Consider the following 22,152-nt stretch of genomic DNA (forward strand, 5'->3'; position numbering starts at 1 on the left):
ATATGTTTATAATTAGCAGATGATTGAAATTCACACCTTTATATAAATATAACTCTACTTATGATCAATTTAAATCTAAGCTTCCTTAAAAGTTGGTATTACCTGACATAATAGTAGGGCTAACTAAGTACTTGAGCTCTACTTCCTATATCACTGATTTAATACAGTGATTTTTCAACCTTTTTCATCTGATGGCACACATAAGCTAATTATGAAAATTCTGTGGCACACCAAAAATATATTTTTTTGCCAATCTGGCAAAAAATATGTATAATTTTGATTCATTCATGCTGGACAGCTATTGTTGTGTTGGTGGTTGTCATCTTTTCATTTGACAGCCTAAGGAAAAAGAGGTCAGTGCATCTGACTAAATAGTCAGGTACTGCACATTGTAAAAATTCTTGTGGCTCACTGGTTGAAAATCGCTGCTCTATACTCTTAACATTTTTGAGGACTCCCAAGAGCTTGTTGTCTATGTGGGTTATATGTTGAAAATACAGAAATGAAAACTTATAATTTAAAAGGTATTAATTCACTTAATAAACCTGTTATGTGTTACATATTTTATATAAAAATATTTTCCAGAGCAGAAAATTAGTGGCTTTTTTCCTCATTTTTGACATTCTAGTAACTGCCTGACTTAATAGAAAATTAAGGCTGGATTCCCATATTTGTTTCTGCTGCCAATCTATTTTTTGGTTGAAGTATATGAAGAAAATTTCACTTCACACAGATATCAGGTTGTAAAAAAGTATATTAATAGCTTTTCAGATAATTGTTGATATTCTTTGATACAAATAAAAACTTGACAAGTATAGTTACTGTAAGATTAGATGCAATGTGTAATCTAAAACATTATCAATGAATGTTTCATATTCTTGCCCTTTGAATGGATCTTTTCCCTTTACATATTTTCTGCATAACAAATTGCCCCCAAACTCAGGAGACTAAATATGTTTTATCATGTGGTTTCTGCAGGTCAGGAATTTGGAGATAAGGCTTAGTTGGGCAGTTTTGCCATGGGTCTCAATGGTTGTAGTTAGGGTGTTGGCTGAGGCTGCAGTCATTTGGAGGCTTGGCTGGCGCTGATTTATCTGCTTTGGAGATGGCTCAGGCAACTGGCTGGTAAGTCGGTGCTGGCCATGGGAAAGAGGCCTTAGTTCTTTGCCACATGGACCACCTATAGGACTGCTTGAATATCCTTACTGCTGGCTCCCCATGGAATGAGTGATCTAAGACTAAGACCTGAGTGTACACTGCAGTATCTTTTACGACCTAGCCTTGGCAGCACACGCTGTTACTTCTGCCTTACTCTACTGGACATACAGCCCATCCATGATTCAGAGTGGGAAGGTATTGTACCTACAAATATATGAACACCAGGAAGCAGGGATCACTGGGGCCATCTCGGACACTGGCTACCTGAATCTTTCAGTTTATCTGAATGGAAAGCTGTAATGACTCTTGTAAACCTTATCTAAAAGAGTAAATTATCCTGTGCCTTGGAAATGTGATAGACTGCTGCTTATCACTGTAAGAGGAGTCTTCCACTTGTGGTAGGTTTGAAGTTAATGTGAAACCCAAGTATTTAAAAATGAATTGAAATTTAATTGAGCCATCCTTTGGCTCTGTGACGCAGAACTAGTCCTTGGCCGTGTGTTACTTTAATGTGTAAGGAGTCAAGAAATAGATTTGATGGTGCTGTGTCTTTAAAGAGGGCCCAGTTTATAATCATCGTGGGAGAATCTCAGACATGTATGCTGCCTTATGAAGCTTTCTCTAGAAAATCTAACATGTAAAACATAAACTAGGAATGGTGTTTGAAGTTCAGGACAGTTTTAAGTCTTAAATTTGAGAGTAATCTTTTGCACTTACATATTCTTTATAGATTAAGAATTTCTAATTCTAGTGTTTAGAATCGGAACAAATTAAGAATTAATGTTGCAGATAATAACATTGAGGACTCAATGCCTAGAGAAGATAAATCCAAATTAAGGTAAAGCATCAGGAGATTGGAACATCCTGACCTTGGAGAGTCTAGTAAATTTATCCTGGGTTCTGCTTGGGGCAGCTGGAAATATTCCCCGGGCTCAGTGAGTTTCTGGCATTACTGCCTCCTGCTTTTGTTTCTACCTCTTGGTTTGACTCGATGCAGTTTTACACACACACAAGCACACACACAAAACCTTGACTCAAATGAAGCATTTTATGAACTTATCAAAGTTATGAATTTAGTCACTTTGCTAAGGTTTAGTGTATAGAGTCTTTACAAGAGAGGAATTCTGTTGCAGGGACCCTGCCAGGCTTGCCCACCCACTATGTAGTCCAGGTCTCCAGCTGCTTCTGTCCAAGGATTTCTGTGTTAAAAGTAGAGTCAACAGCTTCCTTTTTGCCTTCCTCTCAGGTCCACACTCACTCTCACAAAAGCGCAGAGAAGTGGTTCCCACACCAACAGAATCATTGTGATCTGGAAACTTGTTAGAGGTGCAGCTCTTCAGGCCCCACTCTAGGCCAACTAAATCAGAAACTCGGTGGGGGTGGGACTCTGCAATCTTTTAAACAATCTCTCCAGCTAATGGCATGCCGAAGTTTGAGAACCAATGGAAAATATCTAAAACATAAACAAAAAAACATGTCAAGGGAAAGTCAAGCCAGAGAACATTTAAACACTCACCCAAATACAGACAGCTGCTATTACCTTTTCCCTGCTCCTGTCGGGTGTGTGTGTGGCTCCTACCTCCAGGGCCAGAACAACCCCAGCCCCAAACACGTTCATGCTGTGAAATTTTGGCTTTTGGCTGATCAGCACCAGCCATAGCCGGGTTATACTTTTCTCTTCATCCTATTTCTCAGCCAGGGTTGAGGACTAGCTGTATATATTATTGGGCTGGCCAAAAACTCCATTTAGGTTTTTTTCATAAAATAAAAGACATATATTTTAATTTTCACCAATAACTTTATTGATTTGGATATCTTTAAAATATATTTTATTGATTATGCTATTACAGTTGTCCCATTTCCTCCCCTTCACTCCACTCCATCCTGCCCACCCCTTCCCTCCCACATTCCCCCCCTATAGTTCATGTCCATGGGTCATACTTATAAGTTCTTTGGCTTCTACATTTCCTATACTATTCTTACCCTCCCCCCCGTCTATTTTCTACCTACCATTTATGCTACTTATTCCCTGTACATTTCCCTTCTCTCTCCCCCTCCCACTCCCCTGTTGATAACCCTCCATGTGATCTCCATTTCTGTGGTTCTGTCCCTGTTCTAGTTGTTTGCTTAGTTTGCTTTTGTTTTTGTTTTAGGTGTGGTTGTTAATAACTGTGAGTTTGCTGTCATTTTTACTGTTCCTATTTTTTATCTTCTTTTCCTTAGATAAATCCCTTTAACATTGCATATAATAAGGGCTTGGTAATGATGAACTCCTTTAACTTGACCTTATCTGAGAAGCACTTTATCTGCCCTTCCCTTCTAAATGATAGCTTTGCTGGATACAGCAATCTTGGATGTAGGTCCTTGCTTTTCACGACTTTGAACACTTCTTGCCAGCCCCTTCTTGCCTGTAAGGTCTCTTTGGAGAAATCACCTGACAGTCTTATGGGAACTCCTATGTAGGTAACTGTGTCCTTATTTCTTGCTGCTTCTAAGATTCTCTCCTGTTTCATCTTGGGTAATGTAATTATGATGTGCCTTGGTGTGTTCCTCCTTGGGCCCAGCTTCTTTGGGACTCTCTGAGCTTCCTGGATTTCCTGGAAGTTTATTTCCTTTGACAGATTAGGGAAGTTCTCCTTCATTATTTGTTCAAATAAGTTTTCAACTTTTTGTTCTTCCTCTTCTCCTTCTGGCACCCCTATAATTCGGATGTTGGAACATTTAAAGATGTTCTGGAGGTTCCTAAGCCTCTCCTCATTTTTTTTGAAATCTTGTTTCTTCATTCTTTTCTGGTTGGATGTTTCTTTCTTCCTTCTGGTCCACACCATTGATTTGAGTTCCAGTTTCCTTCCCATCACTATTGGTTCCTTGTACATTTTCCTTTGTTTCTCTTAGCATAGCCTTCATTTTTTCATCTAATTTGTGACCAAATCAACCAATTCAGTGAGCATCCTGATTACCATTGTTTTGAACTGTGCATCTGATAGGTTGGCTATCTCTTCATTGCTTAGTTGTATTTTTTCTGGAGTTTTGATCTGTTCTTTCATTTGGGCCATATTTTTTGTCTTGATGTGCCTGTTACGTAAAGGGGCAGAGCCTTAGGTGTTCAGCGGCGTGGGGTAATGCTGGTTGCTGTGCTGTGATGCTGTACATGGGAGAGGGGTCCGAGAGGGAGCAATGGCACTTGCTCTGCTCTCTGCTGGATTTCAGTCACTCCCTCTGCTACCCACAATCAAATTGGGCCCTTTTAGTGATGCTTCCCAAGTAGGTGGGTTTGTGTATGTTCTAGGACCCTGTGGGTCTCTCCAATGAACTCTCCTGTGAGGCTGGGAGTTTCTCCTGCTGCTGTCTCAACCCCCAAGGGGTTTTCAATCAGTAGTTTGAGGATTTATTTCCCCATGCTGGAACTCTGGGTTGTGAGGTCTGTCACCGGGTCTACCAGCTGCTGCTTGGCTGGCCAGCTGCAGCTTTGCCCACCCCACTCCACAATCTGCCACCTCACTGGGTCCACCAGCCCCCTCCTTGCCATGAGTCCTCTCTGCCCCAACTGCTCATCTCCACCCCTCCTGCTGGTCTGGATGAATGTTTCTTCTTTATCTCCTTGGTTGTCGGACTTCCATACAGTTCAATTTTCTGTCAGTTCTGGTGGTTTTTTGTTTTTAAATTGTTGTTGTCCTTCTTTTGTTTGCACGAGGAGGCACAGTGTGTCTACCTACGCCTCCATCTTGGCCGGAAGTTCTGATTTGGATATTTTGAGTATGTCAGCTACCTCCCGCTATTGGCTTCTAGTGGGTAGAGGCCGGGGTGCTGCTAAACATCTTCTAATGCATAAGAAATCCCCACAGCAAAGAATGTTTTGGTCAAAATGTCAATAGTACCAAGAAACTTCACAAACCACTTTTGACACATTCAATTAGTCACAGCACTTTCTCCACACGTTGCACAAATCTTTTCTTTCTTTTTTTTTTGCATTTCAGTTGTGTTTTTATCTTCCTTGAAATGATAAAGCATAATATGCCAAAAATGTTGCATATTTTCTTTCACATTTAATATTAAGATGGCTTCACAAAAATTCACCAATTTTGATAATCTTTTAAAAATGCACTCTGATATGATAACTGCCACAATACAATCTAAAATTGTTTCTAATGAAGTTAAAGACAACGGAGAACTACTAGAGCCATTGTACAAGAAAACTCAATGAACTTTTTGGCCCACCCAATACAAGGCTTTGAGAGAGCTTGTGGAATGTGAGAATCTGCAGGGTAGATTTCCCCACAGTGATACTGTGGAGATCACTGATGAATACTTACAATGATTTGTTTGTATGGGAGATGGAAATATCTTGAGCTAAAAGGGAGGAAATTGCATTGGCCTTATCTCAGGTCCAAGGACTGAGGAGGACATTTTAAAGGACTGAGCTGCGCCATAGGAATCAGGCTAGTTCAGAATCATACCTATTGATAATTTTCTTTATTGTCCTGTTTTTGGGATTGTGCCTTAAAAACTATCTCCCTTCTTTTCTCTTCTATACCTCTTTTATGTGTTTCTTTCCCCCCCCCATTAATCTCATTGGTCTGCCTGGAATTTATTTTGACTTGAAATTTTAAAAAAGTGTGTTCATATAGATGGCCAATAGACATATGAAAAGATATCCAATGTCACTAATCTTCAGAGAAATGCATATTAAAACCACAATGAGATATCATCTCACTCCTGTCAGAATGGTTATCATCGATAAATTAACAAGTGCTGGTGAGGATGTGGAGAAAGGGGAACCCTCTTGCACTGTTGGTGGGAATGCAGACTGGTACAGTCACTGTGGAAAGCAGTATGGAGATACCTCAAAAAATTAAAAATGGACCTGCCTTTTGACCCAGTTATCCCACTTCTGGGGATATATCCAAAGGAACTCAAAATACTAATTCGGAAGACCATAAACACCCCTATGTTCATTGCAGCATTTTTTACAATAACCAAGTTACAGAAGCAGCCCAAGTGTCCATCAGTAGATGAGTGGATAAAACAACTATTGTACATTTACGCAATGGAATACTAGTTGGCCATAAAAAAAAATGTTACCCTTTGTGACAGCATGGATGGACCTGGAGAACATCATGCTAAATGAAATAAGCCAGGCAGAGAAAGACAAATACCACATGATTTCACTCATTTGTGGAATCTAATAAACAAACTGAACTAACAATGAAAATGGGTACAGACTCATAGATGGAGAGCAGGATGACAGCTTGTGGGTGGGGGAGGTGAGGGGATGGAGGGATTGAGCAAAAAGGAGAAAGGACTAATGGATGTGGACAACACAGTGTGGTGACAGCTCGGGGGAGGGAGTATAAGGGGACTAAATGGTAATGGAAAAGATGCAATAAGTAAAAAAGATTTATTGATTTAATTTTATTTTTATTGTTTTAAAATTTTTATTTATTTTTAGAGAGAAGGGAAGGGAAGGAGAAAGAGAGGGTGAGAAACAGTGATACTTCTCATAGGTACCCCAACTGGGGACTGAACCTACAAACCAGGCAAGTGGTCTGACCGGGAATTGAACCAGTGACCTTTCTCTTGTCTGGACAGCATCCAATCAGCTGAACCACACTGGTCAGGGCTAGCTTGAAATTTTATTAACTGTTTAAATTTGAAGGACACTGACACCTCCATGTCATGTTTCATGTATCTGTCTCCAATGATCAAAATCTTCTTTCAGGTTTTGTAAATTTGTAAAAGTACCACACATTTTCAAAGTTTGGCCCTAGAAATATATTTTTTTGTCATTGCAAATCGCATCTTTTGTCCATTATTTTTTCTAAAAGGTTAGAGTTGGAGCAAAGCCAATGGTTGTTTCAAGCAATTGCTGTTAATTTGAAACTCACCACATTGCCCAACTTTGAGTTCTCAGAGTTTTCAGGTGATTCTCCTGAGTTTTCCTTCACTCACCCGCAGGCAGTGCTGCTTCACCCGTGCCCAGGATGTGGCACTGCCTCGTTCCTGCATGAACACACTCTTCTTTCTTCTTCTCCTCTAGACCTTTGCTTTCTCCAAGTTTTAGTCCACCAACCACTCAGTGTATAGTCTCCTCCTCAGAGAGCTCATCCCCTTTTAATTTTTTTAAAAAACATTTTATTTTTTAGAGAGGGGAGAAAGGAGGGAGAAAGAGAGAGAGGCACTTACGTGTGTGAGAAACATTGGTTGCCTCTTGCACGTGTCCCATCTGGGGATGGGCTGGCAGCCCATGCCCTGATCAGGAATGGAATTGGTGACTCTTAGCTTTGTGGGACGATGTTCAACCAACTGAGCCATGCCAGTCAGGGCTCATCCCCTTTAAAAAAGTTTCAGTCCGGCCAAGTTGGAGGTGTAGGTAGAAACCCTTCACTTCCTCCCACAACCAAAAGGAGGAAAACAACCAATCTAAAATCAATAAACAACCAGAAGTGCCAGAAAATCAAACTGCATGGAACTCTGACAACCATGGAATTAAAGAAACAAACGGAAAAATCAGACCAGTAAGGCAGCAGATGGTAAGAGAGAGACCACCATGAGATGGTGGACCATGGGGGCAGGGCTGGCTGCCGCGAGGAGGCAGGCTGCGAGGGAGGGGCTGACAAGGGGAAACTGAGACTCAGAGGTGGCTGTGGTCTATGGCAGTTGCCTCGGTGGGAGACTCCCAGTCTTACAGGAGAGTTCTCATGGAAAAGTGGGCTAGAGCCCAGCAGGCGAGCTGCACTGTTCCCTTTCTGGCCCCTCCCCCACAGGCAGCTTCAGCACAGCAAGGAGGTTTGCCCTGTCCAGGTGAATACCTAAGGCCCAGCCCCCTTACAACTTAACAGGGGCCCTGAAAAAAAGAAATAGGGCCAAAATAAAAGAACAGAGTAAACCTCAGAAAGAGAGCTAAACGATGAGGATATAGCCAACCTATCTGATGGAGAATTTAAAGCCCTGGTAACCAAAATGTTCAGAATTGATTGAGCTTGGTCAAAAATGAGAGAACAAATGAAAGGTACCCAAAATGCAATAAAGCAAAATATTCAGGGAACCAACAGTGACAGGAAAGAAACCAGGACTGAAAGCAACAATTTGGAACAAAAGGAAGAACTAAACATCCAACCGGAACAGAATGAAGAAACAAGAATCCAAAAACATGAACAGAGGCTGAGGAATCTCTGGGACAACCTGAAATGTTCCAATATCTGAGTTATAGGAGTGTCAGAAGGAGAAGAACAACTGCAAGAAATTGAAAACTTATTTGAACAAGTAATGAAGGAAAACTTCCCCAATCTGGCAAAGGAAATAGGCTTTCAGGAAGTCCAGGAAGCCCAGAGAGTCCCAAAGAAGTTGGGCCCAAAGAGGAACTCACCAAGGCACATCGTCATTAAGTTACCTAAGATTAAACACAAAGAGAGAATCTTAAAAGCAGCAAGAGGAAAGGAAAGAGTTGCCTACAAAGGAGTTCCCATTAGACCATCAGCTGATTTCTCAAAAGAAATGTTACAGGAAAGATGGGGCTGGAAAGAAGTATTTGAAGTCATGAAAGGCAAGGACCTGCATCCAAGATTACTCTTTTAGCTATCAAAGCTATCATTTAGAATGGAAGGGCAGATAAAGTGTTTCCCAGATAAGGTCAAGTTAAAGGAGTTCATCATCACCAAGCCATTATTATATGAAATGTTAAAGAGACTTATCTAAGAAAAGGAAGATCAAAAATATGAAGAGTAAAATGACAACAAAGTCGCAACTATCAACAAATGAACCTAAAAGAAAAGAAAAACAATGAAGATGAAAACTAAGCAAACTAGAACAGGAACAGAATCAGAGAAATGGACATCACATGGAGGGATTTAGTGGGGAGGGGGAGGAGGGGAATAGTGGGGAAAAGGTACAGGGAAGAAGAGGCATAATTAGTAGGCATAAAATAGATGGGGAGAGATAAAAAATGGTATAGGAAAGAGAGGACTTAAAGAACTTATGTGTACAACCCGTGGACATGAACTAAGGGGAAGATGCTGGAAGGTTGGGGGGGTGCCTGGTGGAGGGGGGATAAAGGGGGAAAATTGGGAAAACTGTAATAGTATAATCAATAAAATATACTTAAAAAAAAATAAAAAAATTTCAACCTCAATGCAGTGGCTCCCAAGTCTGTTTAGGGCCTTGACTCTAATTCTTTACAAAAAAAATTTTTTTAAATTGATTTTAGAGAGAAACATCAGTTTGTTGTTCCACTTATTTATGCGTTATTTGGTTGATTCTCGTAGGTGCGTGGACCAGAGATCGAATCTGCAGTCTTGGTATATGGGGACAACACTGTAACCAGCTGAGTTACCTGGCCAGGGCTTGGCTCTAATTTTGATTAATGTCCAAAAGCATATTGGGTTTTCCTAGGACCTCACAAAATCTGCTTACCTAAAGCAGAATAAGTTGGCTACTCCAGGATTCCTTTATCAGTTGTGGTATATACACTTCATGCTGTGTAGGCTCAAAATTTAAAATTTTTGCCCTGGCTGGTGTGGCTCAGTGGATTGAGCAGTAGCCTGTGAACCAAAGGATCACTGGTTCTATTCCCAGTCAGGGCACATGCCTGGGTTGAGGGCCTGGTCCCCAGTAGGGGATGCATAAGAGGCAACCACACATTGATGTTTCTCTCCCTTCCCCTCTCTCTACAAATAAATGAATAAAATCTTAAAATTAAAAAAAAAATTTCTGATTGCTTTTTCTTTGTTTCCCACTTCCACTTAGTTATGTCTTTCTCGTTCCTCTCGTGTGTCCTGTACTCATCTGTCCTTTACTTCTAGTCATACTCCAGGTCATTTTCATCTCTCATGGACCACTGCAACCACCTTCCAACTAGGTCTCTGGTGCCCAATCTCCCCTTCATCGATTGGTTCATCTCTTCAACGTTAATCGAGCTCCTCCTATGTGACAGGTGCTAGAAATTTGCAGATAAATGATGGGTCCGTGCTCTCAGCAAGCGGAGCTGAATACACAGGGCAAACAGGTAACCCAATGACTCCAACGTTGTGTGGTGTGTGCTATGGCACCCCTGCAACACCAGGTGCCACCAGAGTATAGAAGGGGAAGGGATAGGGACAGCTCAGGAAAGGGGTGTTGTTTGAGCTGGGTCTTACAGGAGCTCAGCCCTCTGAGTTTAACTGTTGCTTTTTTAAACAAAGTCTTCATTGGGAAAATTTTTTCTCTAAATACAAATTTTCCACGTATTCTTTTTTTATAGTAGACTTTAAAGCTCTTAAAATGCTATTTTCACATTTCAATCATTGTGATTCAAACATAGAATCAAATTTCAAGCTACCAAATAACTATATTTGCTAAGAAACTAAACCTCAGGTATAAATTTGCTAATCCTTCTCCCTGCCACAGCTGTCTAGTCATGTCCCCAGTACTACAGTATCTAGTTTGTTAGGCAGCATTTCGGAGATCAAGGTGTTCATAGATTCGATGCCAACCCAGCCCATCTACAGACCTGTAATCCAACCAAGTCTGGTTTATTAACTTATTGCAATGAGGGAGGCTACACACCAGAGGACCAAACAAAGGATAGAATTAGTATAAGATTTGGGGGGAAGGGGGGATAAAATTTAAACAAAGCTGTATTTTGACAGGCTACAAGCCAAATGGGCTCATGTAAACGAGCCAATATCAGGTCTAAACTGTGAAGTGACCCCAGAGTGTTGTTTCCTCAGAAATGACAAAGTTTATTTATTTATTTTTAAGATTTTATTTATTTATTTTTAGAGAGAGGGGAAGGGAAGGAGAAAGAGAGGGAGAGAAACCTGAATGTGTGGTTGCCTCTCATGAGCCTCCCACTGGGGACCTGGCCTGAAACCCAGGCATGTGCCCTGACTGGGAATTGAATCAGCGACCCTTTGGTTTGCAGGCTGACACTCAATCCACTGAGCCACGCCAGCCAGGGCAGAGGTGACAAAGGTTAGATGTGGAACGCTGCTTTTCTGAAGCTTTGCATCTGGATAGTACATCAAGATTGCTTCTCTTTGTCAAAGTGACTTGGATTCTTTAGTCAGAAATGGAATGTTTCATTTTTACTGATATAATTTCAAACAGCAAAATTTCTGATAGTCTATGAATTTAGAGAACAAAGGCTTTTGGTGAATTGGAAGATAGTCATACAGCGAAGGGGGTTGATTTTGATACTATGCAATGTAATGTGTCATTGGAGAGGGTTTTTGTTTTTTTTTTTTAATTTAGCACCTGCCTTTATCTGTGCCTGTTGTCCTAGCCTGGGAAATAGCGAGGCAGATTTTTAATTTTCTCCGTTGTACCACATTTTGACCTTTTCAGTGCTTACATTACAATAAAGCAGGATCTGCAGACCAAAGGCAGAGGGTTCTGATGAAGGCGAGTGCTCCTCAGGGAAGCCTGTGGTTGGTGCGCCTGTGCTCCCGGCCTCAGCTGCTTACGCTGCGGTGGAAATGGAATTGTGTGGATCCTGTTATACATCTGGGCTATGAGCTCCTTGAGAGCTGCTGAGCCTTTCACAGATACCCTTTGTAATGCCAGTTCCTGTCACACAATGTTGAATGAACTCACAGATGACTCATCTGGGTTGCTCAACCCCAAGTTTTTATAATGTGTTACTCTTCCAACACATCAAAGGGAGAGGTAGCAAGTACCACCTTTCCCCAGAATCCCAGAGTCTGTAAAAGTTCTGGGGACTCCTGATGTTGCTTGATTAGTGAAGAATGTGGAGCAGGAATGGTGGAGATGGGGGGAATTTGCATATGTGTCAAAATCAGCAAACTCAGTCTTCATTCAGAGCCTTACGCCATGTTCTGAGCTTCTTGCAGAATCTCTGGCCCAGCCTGTAAAAGCCAGGCCTCTCCTTTAGCTGTGGAGGCGTGGAATCGATGCCCCTCCCGGCACAGCTGCTTTGGGAAAGTGCGATGATGCTTTTCCGGAACATCCTTAAGTCAGATGCAAACAGCTGAGCATCAGTCATGGCATTTTCGACTCACAGAGTTTGAAAGAAGCAGTATCATATTTAAATGAACTCTTAGCCTCTTAATTACCTTCATTGGTGTGCAGTCCGTCTGCGTTGTCATAAAAGTAGCCAACATGAGTCACTTTAAAGGCCCTGAAGTTGAGTCACTTTTTCTTGGGTTTTTAAACTGCCAGATGGGGTGTGTTTAATAAGGAATCTTAGGCACAGGCAGAGACGCCAGCTTTCGCAGGACTCTAGGTAGCAGAGCCAGAGTGATCGCCTTTTTCCTTTTACTGTAGTCAGCTGCTTTATAAGGTAACTTTGGCTTTTAAGTGTTCAGCTTCTGGTTCAGAATTATTTTATTGAATCATACAGTGGTCCCTGCATCCACAATGTAACCATAATATACCAGTTGTCAAGGCAGTTTTCTGTTATGTAACAACATTATGAATAATTCATAGGGAGAATCATAGTCTGTCAGAATATACCTTTTGTCAGTAGCTTTTACCTGAAGATCTCAACAGAGATCACAGGTGGTCCAGACTTACATGGAGAGTGCCCTTTGCCAGTGTGTCTTGAATAAAAGACTGATTTTCATCTTTAGGTAATGTGTAAAAATTTGCCCTTTGTCACTGAAAATATCTCAGAATTTTTTAATTTTAATTTTTATGAAGTTAATATATAAACTGTTTTAAGAATAAAATAGTACTAAAATGCAACAGAACAGTGGTTCCCTCCCCTAGCCATGATGCTGCTACCCAGAGGCATCGCCTTCCAATTTAGTGATGTTTTCTGGTAGTCACTTCCTCTTATCTAAATAATATGCTTAATACTATGGATTTTTGATTCATGAACTTTAGATAATCATGTTTATCTATACGGTCAATCAGGACCTAGAGGCTTTCTTAAACTCTTTATCCTCTCAATATGAATATAGCACAGACTTTCTTTTCAAAATCATTATTAAGTAGTTACATTTTTTAATCATTTAATAATGTTGCCCTGGCTGGTATGGCTCAGTGGATTGAGCGCAAGCCTCCAAACCAAAGGGTTGCCAATTCGATTCCTAGTCAGGGCACATGCCTGGGTTTTGGGTTTGGTCCCAGGTTGGGGCATGTATGGGAGGCAACTGATTGATGTTTCTCTCTTGTATCAAGCTTCTCTCCTTCTCTTTCTCCCTCCCTTCCCTTTTCTCTAAAAATAAATAAAAATCTCTAAAAAAAAAAGGATTAAAATTTTTTTGATGAGATATAATTGTCACTAAGAAGATTAAAGGTATTGCTCACTGCATTCTAGTGTCCTGGGTTGCTGTCAGAAATCTGATGCCATTCGATACCTTTTCTTTATACGTGACGGAAGCAGAGACTGTTCGTGCCCATCTGTAGCCCCTCCACAACCTTCCATTCCCTACATGCCAAAGTCTTCTTACTTTAAGTGCTCAGGAAACTTGGCCCAAGGGCTTTCTCTAGCCCAAGGAGGCTTCAAGCCCACTACACGATGGAGTTCTAGGCAGCTTCACAGTAGTCCTCAAATAAAGATGAAAGGAGGTGGTGGTCGATACCCCTTGGGCAGGGCGACTGTGGAGTGGGTTCTACACTGCCTCCCTTGTGGGACTGTGCCCCAGCTGTGGACGCTAAAGCTTCTTTTCTTTCTCTGTCTCACGTACCACCTTCCTAATAAGGTGTTTTTTGAATCATCTCCCAAATAAATCACTTATATTGAAATCTTAGATTCAAGGTGTGCTTCTGGGGATCCCAAACCCAAAAGAGCCTGCATTTCATTCCTCTTCTCTTTTTCCTTTATGTTCTGAAATCTCACAATGATATGTCTTTAATTTTTTTTTAATTCATACAGTGGGTCACTCATATGGCCCATTCAATCTGGATCCTCAATTGTAGAGCGTTTTCTTTATTTCTTTCTAATTTCCTTCTCACTAGGCTCTATTCTCTTTTAGGACTTCTTGTCAGATGTAGAAACTTCTGTATTTGTTCTCATTCTCTGAAGTTCTCTTAAGAAAATTAAAGGATAAGATTTTGCTCATATGTTTGTCTTTATTCCAGCCAGAGTAACTGTTGCCCAACTCTCTGTCATTTTGCTCTTTCTGGGAGATTTCTTCAAGTTTATCTTCTGGGACATTTATATATATATTTTTTATTTGTGCTTTATTGTTCATTTATTACATAGATATTTTTCCCCCCAGTTGTTACTTTTATAACATCCTCTTCTTGTTTTGTGAGTGTTATTTCTTTCATGACTGAAGGTTTGAAGTTTTCTTCTGCTTTGAGTTTCTTCTGTTTGTTTGGTTTGGTGTCTGGCTTTCATGAGAGAAGCTTTTGACCTACGTCTAACCGTTCACACTGAAGTATGAGGCCCTAAGCTGACTGCACATTCTGTGTGTCTGGGTGGGGCCTGTGGACTGGTGAGTTTTACTACGGTCCAGGGGCACAAGGGTCCACTATTTAGAATTGTAAGTTTTGTTTAATACCTTTGTTTTGAGTGGTACCCTCTGCACTGTGCTTAGTATCCTAAGCCTTATAGCTTCATTATCTCTAGAGAATTAACTCGTTTCCTGCAGAGTGAGGGAAAGGGAAAGTCACATGGTTTTCCAGGGTGGTGATAAGATCTAATCTCAAAGAGCTCCTTATGCAGCCTTTCAGTCAATTCTCTTGCTCAACATCACTAGTCATTGGAAAAACAAAAATTAAAACTGCAGTAACTCGGTAGGGATTGCCTGTGGGAGAGGGAGGGTGGGTGGGGCAGGGGAGAGCAACAGGGGAAAAAGTGGGACAACTGTAACTGAACAACAATAATAATAAAATAACCAAACAAACACGCAATGAGATAGTACCTCACACCTGTCAGAATAGCTATCATCAATAAATCAATAAACAACAAGTGTTGGCGAGGATGTAGAGAAAAGGGAACCCTAGTGCACTGTTGGTGGGAATGCAGACTGGGGCAGCCACTGTGGAAAACAGTATGGAGTTTCCTCAAAAAAATTAAAATGGAGCTGTTTTATGACTCAGTGATTCCACTTCTGGGAATATACCTGAAGAAACCTGAAACACTAATTCAAAAGAACGGTGCACCCCTACGTTCATAGCAGTGTTATTTACAATCACCAAGATATAGAAGTAACCTAGTAGTAGATGAATGAATTAAAAAGTGGCGATATACATATAAATTACTCGGCCATAAAGAAGGATGAAATCTTACCATTTGTAGCAACATGGATGCACCTAGTGGGTATTAGGCTAAGTGAAATAAATCAGTAAGAGAAGCACAAATACAATGTGATGTCACTTATATATGGAATCTAAAGAACAAAATAAACAAACAAACCGGAAACAGACTCATAGATACAGAGAACAACCCAATGGTTGCCAGAGGGGAGGAGGGTTGGAGGCTAGGTGACAAGGGTGAAGGGATTAAGAAGCACCAATTGGTGGTTACAGAATAGTCACGAGGATGTAAAGTACGGCCTAGGGAATGTAGTCAATAATACTGTAGTTACTATGTACGGTGCTGTGTGGGTACTTGAAATATCACTTTGTAAAGTATGTGATTGTCTAGCCACCATGCTGTACACCTGAAACTAATACAAAATAATGTTGAATATAAAGTCTAATTGAAAAATAAAATTAAAAAAAGACAACAACAAAAAAGATGTTATGGTTAAATAAGTTTGGGATACATTGGGTTGAGCAAAGTTTCATTTTTACTGCAGGACTTCGAAGAGCAGCGACTGTGCATTATAACTCTCCAAGAAGACCCTCTCCCTTTCTTTTGAAAATACCGGTGTTGGGCAGTCCTTAAGTGGGTCATTTCAATAACTTCCTAGTGGCAGTTTTCTTGTCTCCAGTCTCTCTTATCTTAAACCCAAACTACACTTCTACGTCTAACTCACAAAGCCAGTCTTGGAACTTCAGTTCTAAGTTTCTTCATTTTCATAAAAAACACAATCCATGCTCAAGGTCCTCACGAGCTTCCATTTTTTAAAAAAGACCTTGCATGGTTTGATCCTGGCAGCTTTCCTACCCACTCTTCCAACATTGGCCTCGTGCCTCCAGCATGTTTCAGACAAATCAATCACAAGCTGTACCGTGGCTCACAGAGTAACTGAACGGTCCTGCTCCTGCTTGTCCTTCACCTGAATTGCTCTTGCCACGCCTCCCATCATCCTCCATGCCTTCCCCGACCCACTTCCTTCCCCTGTCACTGCGCACGCTAGAATGACTTACTCTCTCTTCTGTGCTTCCACCATGTTGTTCTTTTTTTCCATAACTTAACTGCACTCAGACTTTTATTTTATTTTATTTTTTTTATTTATTTTAATCCTCACCCAAGGTCACGCTCATTGAGTTTAGAGAGAAGGGAAGAGAGGGAGAGAGCGAGGGAGAGAAACAGTTGCTTCTTGAACATGCCCAAACTGGGGACTGAATCTGCAACCTAGGCATGTGCCCTGACTGGGAATTGAACCCACAACCTTTGGTTTATGGGAGGGTGTTCCAACCAACTGAGCCACACTGGTCAGGGTGTATTCAGCCTCTTAGCTTGTTGTCTCACTGGTAGAGTCTAAAGACCACTCAGGGCAAGACAATAAATATATTTTTCATCTCATAATTTTAGCATGTGCCTTGTATTGAAATGTAATTAAAACTTATTCTAAAAGAATTAGAAATTGAAGCACTCTTTGGGGATCTTATCTGAAACAATAAGAGGTAGCTGTAGTTAACATTACTGAGGAGTTAATTTATCAACTTTTAGGTTGTCTGGGCACCTAATTAATTTCCCCCCATTTAGGTGGCTTTTTAGCAGCTTCATCTCTTCCCGATCAGGGTGAAAGGAAACGGAAGGTGGGATTAATGTAAGATTTGTTGCTGTTTAGTAAATATTTTTTAAAAATTAAGTGTTTAACTTAAAAAAAGAAAGGGATTGAACTTGGGTTTTAGGTTCCATTAATTTTACCTATGCATTGCTACCCTTCACGGGTGCACATAACCACGATCTAAGTGCTTCTTGCCAGACGCATCTCTTGCTGGTGAAGCCACTGAGAGGCTCCTCCAAACTCGCCCTTGCTGACCCCCTGAACTGGTAGGGCACAGGGACGCTAAGACCTAATAGGAACCTCAAATTAGGTAGAGTTTATCTCTTAAAACAAATGCGATGCATCTGAATGTCATAAATGGAAACACCCACAAAACCTTACTTTGATATTCAGTTCAATGTGCTTAACTTTGAAGTAGAATATTCATCAGAAAGGAAGATTTTATGCTAATTTAAAATACAAAAACGGTACTTTGTTTATTCTTTAGGGTGCCTGTGTAATCGGTCCACGATGCTCACTTCCCAGCGCTGAGGAGATGCGGGTGGCAAGCTGGCTGGACTTCTTGAAAACCTTCCTACTATGACACACCTTTCCCGTCTTCTGCCTCTGTCTCTGGCCTTTCCTCGTCAGTCTCTTGTTGCTCTTCTTCCTCTTGCAGACTTACATGTTGCTGTTGGAGTTCCTGGGTGTGATCCTGACCTACGTCTCTGGGCTCCAGCCCCGTGCATCCAATGGCCCACGGGTGTTCTCTACCCTGATGTCTCATGGGCACCTCAAACTCATCCTGGTCATGTGGCTCCCTGCTGTCCCCCTCCCCTCTGAACACTTTACTTGGATAACGTCTATTTATCCTTCAGGCTTCCCCTTTATACCAACTGAATGCCTCATATGTGCTTAAATGTCCCATCCTCAGGGAAGACATGGCTGATGTTCCAGATCAGGCTTAGGGACCCCCCCCCCCTGCTCTTCCCATTAGAGCCCTTACCACAGCAGAAGTTACATGAGTTTTTAGTATGTCTATTCCATTAAGCCTAATTCATAAGAGCAGAGATAATGGCTACCACTGTGTCTCAGTGCCTAAGATAGTGCTTGGTATATAGTTGGTGCTCAATAAATGTTTGTGGAATGCATGAACATGAAAGGATTTAATGGAATTGCTCATAATCCAGTTGAGGAAAGACAACTTTTGCACATGCAACAGATGTTTACAAAGCAACGTTGACAAGGAAGTGGTTAGACTGCATGACTTTTAAAGTCTTATCGCTCCTGACCCTCTGCGGTTCTTAACTTCACATCTAAGTTAACACAGAACACTCTGTACATTCTGCGTAAATACAAAGCAAAAGCACAATCAGAGTTGGGTATGGTTAACTCAGGAACATTTCCGAATACAAACAGGTGAACTTAAAGCAGCATTTCCCAACCTGGGTGCTATTGGCATTTTGGGGTCAGATAACTCGTTGTTGTGGGGGCTGTCCCGTGCATTGTCGGTGTTTGGCAGCATTGCTGCCCTCTGCCCTCTGGATGCCTACAGAAGCCTCCCCCTCCTCCCGCGTTCTGACACCTACAGTGTCTCCAGACATAGCCAACCCCTCCCCAGCAGGGGGGAAAAATCACCCCTGGATGAGAACCACCGACTTTCAGGAGGAGAACAAATTGCACGGCCTGAGGGAGAAGCTTCCTAGAGGATGGCATTTACAGAGGCAGGAAGCTAGGAATGAGAAGGTCATGCTGAGGAAATGGCAAGATTCTCTGGGTTGGAACGGGAAGGACTGGGGTAAAGAGTTGGCCAAGTGCAGGGAGAGAGCTGACTTCTGTTCACAAAGGGTGGTTTGGAGGCATCATTATATGTTTAAAAAATGTCTGTTGTGTGGAAGTAAAAAGTGTGAAAAGTCAAGGGCAGCCTACTGATGAAATGAAGTGACAAAATGCGCTCCTTGGGGAAAAGGGGTGTTCCTCGCTGGGCTGGATGCCTCCTGTCTGGGCTCCCGTGGCCCCATGTGACGCTTCGTCAGAGCACCTGCATCCGGGAAACACTGGACTGAGTGTTCTCAAGGACCTGCTGAGGCTGACCTAGCAGAGCACCTGCCCCGCACACTGATGAAGCGCATCAAACCCAATGAGCCCTTAGCTGGGCCGACCTGAGAAGGATGAAGGAAAAAGTGTACAGGAAAGGCAAAAATCTTCTCGTTTGTTGGTGTGATATCTATCCTATTAAGTACATAGAATGGTATCAGTAAATCAGACACTTGCTATTTGTTTTTTAAAATATACAACTCCTTGTTAGTCATCAGATTTCCATACCTTCTGATTTTTATCTTTACCCTAGGCTGAAACAGGAGAAGGAATGTGATAATTTCTGGCTTAATTAGTCATAACTCTTAGGTGTGTATCTATGACATATTTTAAATCATTTTTAACATCAGAGGATGATATCACTAAAACTTTCATATTTTCAAATGATTTTCCCCCTACAGTGGCAAGATAAGGATAACATGCCACTAATTTTTAAAATTAATTTTATTCCTAATAGTGGTGGCTTTGGGAAACTGTGTGCTTATTTTTCTGATGCTACTGCTGCCAAAGTGTTCAAAGAGGTCTTCTTTCTTTCATTTATTCCTTCAACAAACATTTGTTAGAATCTAATTTGTCCCAGGCACTGCTGGGACAGAAAGATGAAAAGGCCTAGAGCTTGTGGCCAGGAGCTCTCTGCGTGGTGGGCTGACAGTGACAGTGCAGGTAGCAGGTGCCCCGGGGTGGGGGGGCGTGAGCGAGGTGCTGTGTCCTCGGTGGGGGGAACAGAGGATTGCTTGGGGTCCGAAGGAAGGAGTGAAGGCAACATGGAGGGGGCTGTGGGGCTGATCCTTGAAAGGCCAGCTGGGGTTCCCCAGGAGGAGTGGGGGTGGGACTCGGGCGCTTCCCAGTGGAAGGAATAGTAATTTGTTCTTTCACGCAGCAGAGAGAGGCTGTGCTCCACAGGACAGGAGTGATTGCTCATAGTGCTGGGGCGGGGGACGGGGAGGGCAGAGCAGAAGTGTGGAGAGCCCTGCCCATCAAGCTGAGTTGGTAAAAAGTCACGGTAAGGTTCTTAGAAAGTTCACTTCGGCAGTAGTGAGGAGGGGTTGGGTTTGGGGATAAAAGAGAAAGATGAGGTATGAGGCCTATGCTGCTGATCTGCACAACAAACATGGGAGGTGCCTGGGAGAATATGCACCCCCCTCCCTGCAATTCCTAGAGGGCGTGGAAAAGCTTTTAGAAGTGTCAACCTGGTGGAATTAACCAATATATGAACCATATGTACACGGTGAAACGCAGCCCACATTTCCACATGGCCTGCAAGGACATAACAACTGGATATTTTTCATCAGGATCGAAAATGACAACCTGGTTTTTTCCACCCTCCCCCTAACCAACAAATGTGTTAGTCATGCAGCACCTTTATTTAATTCATCCAGGTGAGAATCAGTGGCTAACCTAAGTTAGGGACTGGGAAGGAAAGGACTGGGGTGGCCAGGACAATGGAGTCATTCAATGGCTTGGTCAGTAATTTAAGGTGAGGGCAGGGGCTGAGGGAGTAGTCTAAGATAATTTCTTTATTTCCAGTTTGATCACTCATTTATTTATTTATTTAAAAATAATGTTTATTGATTCTTTTTAGAGAGAGAGAGCGGAAGTGGGGGAGAGAGAGAGACGAGAGAGAAACACTGATGTGAGAGAAACGTCCTTTGGTTGCCTCCTGTATTCACCCCAACTGGGGATTGAACCTGCAACCTAGGTATGTGCCCTGACTGGGAGTCGATCAGATGACCTTTTGGTGTATGGGATGATGCACCAACCAATTGAGCCACAGCAGCCAGGGTGGGTCACTAACTTTTAAAATTGCCTTCTGAATCCCTTTATGGACAAGAAGATCAACTTCATTGTTTTCTTACTCACTCCATGGAGCACGAACCAGTTTGGTAACCTCCATGAATCACTTGATTCTCCTCTAACTGCCTTTGGGATATTTACAAAATAGAAAAAGGATCTACTTTCAAAGGATAAGGTTTATCTCCAGTAAGGAGAACATACACGCCCAAGCTCTGTCCTAGTATTCAAAATGTTTCTTCTTTTATCTTGAACTGGGAAAACATTTCATGATTGGAAAAATGCAGTGACAGCTCAGTCGTTCACTGCGCCAGTGTGCTTGCTGTGCTAAGTGGCCGGGGACTTCGTGTCCTCAGTGCCTCGGCTCAGGCAGTCTCTGCTGTCTGGAATGTGTCCACATGGCTCCCTCCACCCCAGTTCCAATTTCAAGCTGGAGAATCACACACAGCCTTTGAGGCCCAGGTAAAAGCTCATGGCTTTTGCTTTCCTGACACCCTCACATCGCAGGGAGGGAAAACCTGCCTCTTCTCGACTGTTTGCTCCAGTGTACTGGGCACCGTGTTCATGGAGGCTGTGCACGCTCATCTTGGAGTCCCCTGTATGCTCATCATTCACACACTTGTGAGTCACACATACAGCGTAAGTGTGACTTGTTTGTTTGGGTTGTAGAGGGCTCAGAAATGTAGTAACCAATGTTCCATCTGCCTAGCAAGGTTGGAACCCAGAGCCCACCATGGGCACATGAGGGTGCCCAGTGCTCCCTGAGCACCTGGCAGCAGCCATAGTGAGCATCGGGGAGGACTGACAGGAAAGCAGGATGGGGCTGGGTTCCCGGCCAGGATTACTGCCTTGGGAAGGCCTGGGGAGATGAGCCGGACTGGGCGGGGGGAGATAGAGACTAGGCATGGAGTCGGGGAAGCCCTAGAAGGAAAGGGCTTAGGGACCACGGCTAAGGTGTTATCCAAAAATGTGAAAAAGAAAATTAAGCAACAAGCAAAATTGTTGGCACCAACAGGCTGTCACTATATTTGGAAGAGAGGGAATTATTAAATTTGAGAAATTATTAATTTGAAAACTTAAGCTGGGTCTGGAAGAACATGATTTGGACATTTAGAGGCAAGTGGGAAATAAATTCCAGGCATAAAGGTGGGAGCAAGCATGTAGTGTTTTTGAACAGAGAGGTCCTTAGCGAGTGTGGGGCCACCGGCAGGGGTGGTGACCACAGTAACCAGGAGGCTGCAGTCCAGCTGAGGACATTCTAGCCGAGGTACAGAAGCAACCCAAGAGCTCACCAGCTGACGAGAGAATAAAACAGTGGTGGTGCATATACACAACAGAA

The 22,152-nt window shown here is 42.3% G+C and overlaps 1 long non-coding RNA gene across 2 annotated transcripts in view; it reads left to right on the plus strand.

The window, feature by feature from the left end:
• Nucleotides 1-21,153: 21,153 nt before the first annotated feature.
• LOC139441039 (uncharacterized) overlaps nucleotides 21,154-22,152 on the plus strand; it is an 85,575-nt gene continuing 84,576 nt past the window's right edge. For both annotated transcript variants that reach the window (XR_011651428.1, XR_011651429.1), the window contains exon 1: nucleotides 21,154-21,452. This is a non-coding gene — a long non-coding RNA (uncharacterized lncRNA). The remainder of the gene's footprint in view (nucleotides 21,453-22,152) is intronic.

This window comes from Desmodus rotundus, chromosome 7, assembly GCF_022682495.2.
Source record: "Desmodus rotundus isolate HL8 chromosome 7, HLdesRot8A.1, whole genome shotgun sequence".
NCBI lineage: Eukaryota > Metazoa > Chordata > Mammalia > Chiroptera > Phyllostomidae > Desmodus > Desmodus rotundus.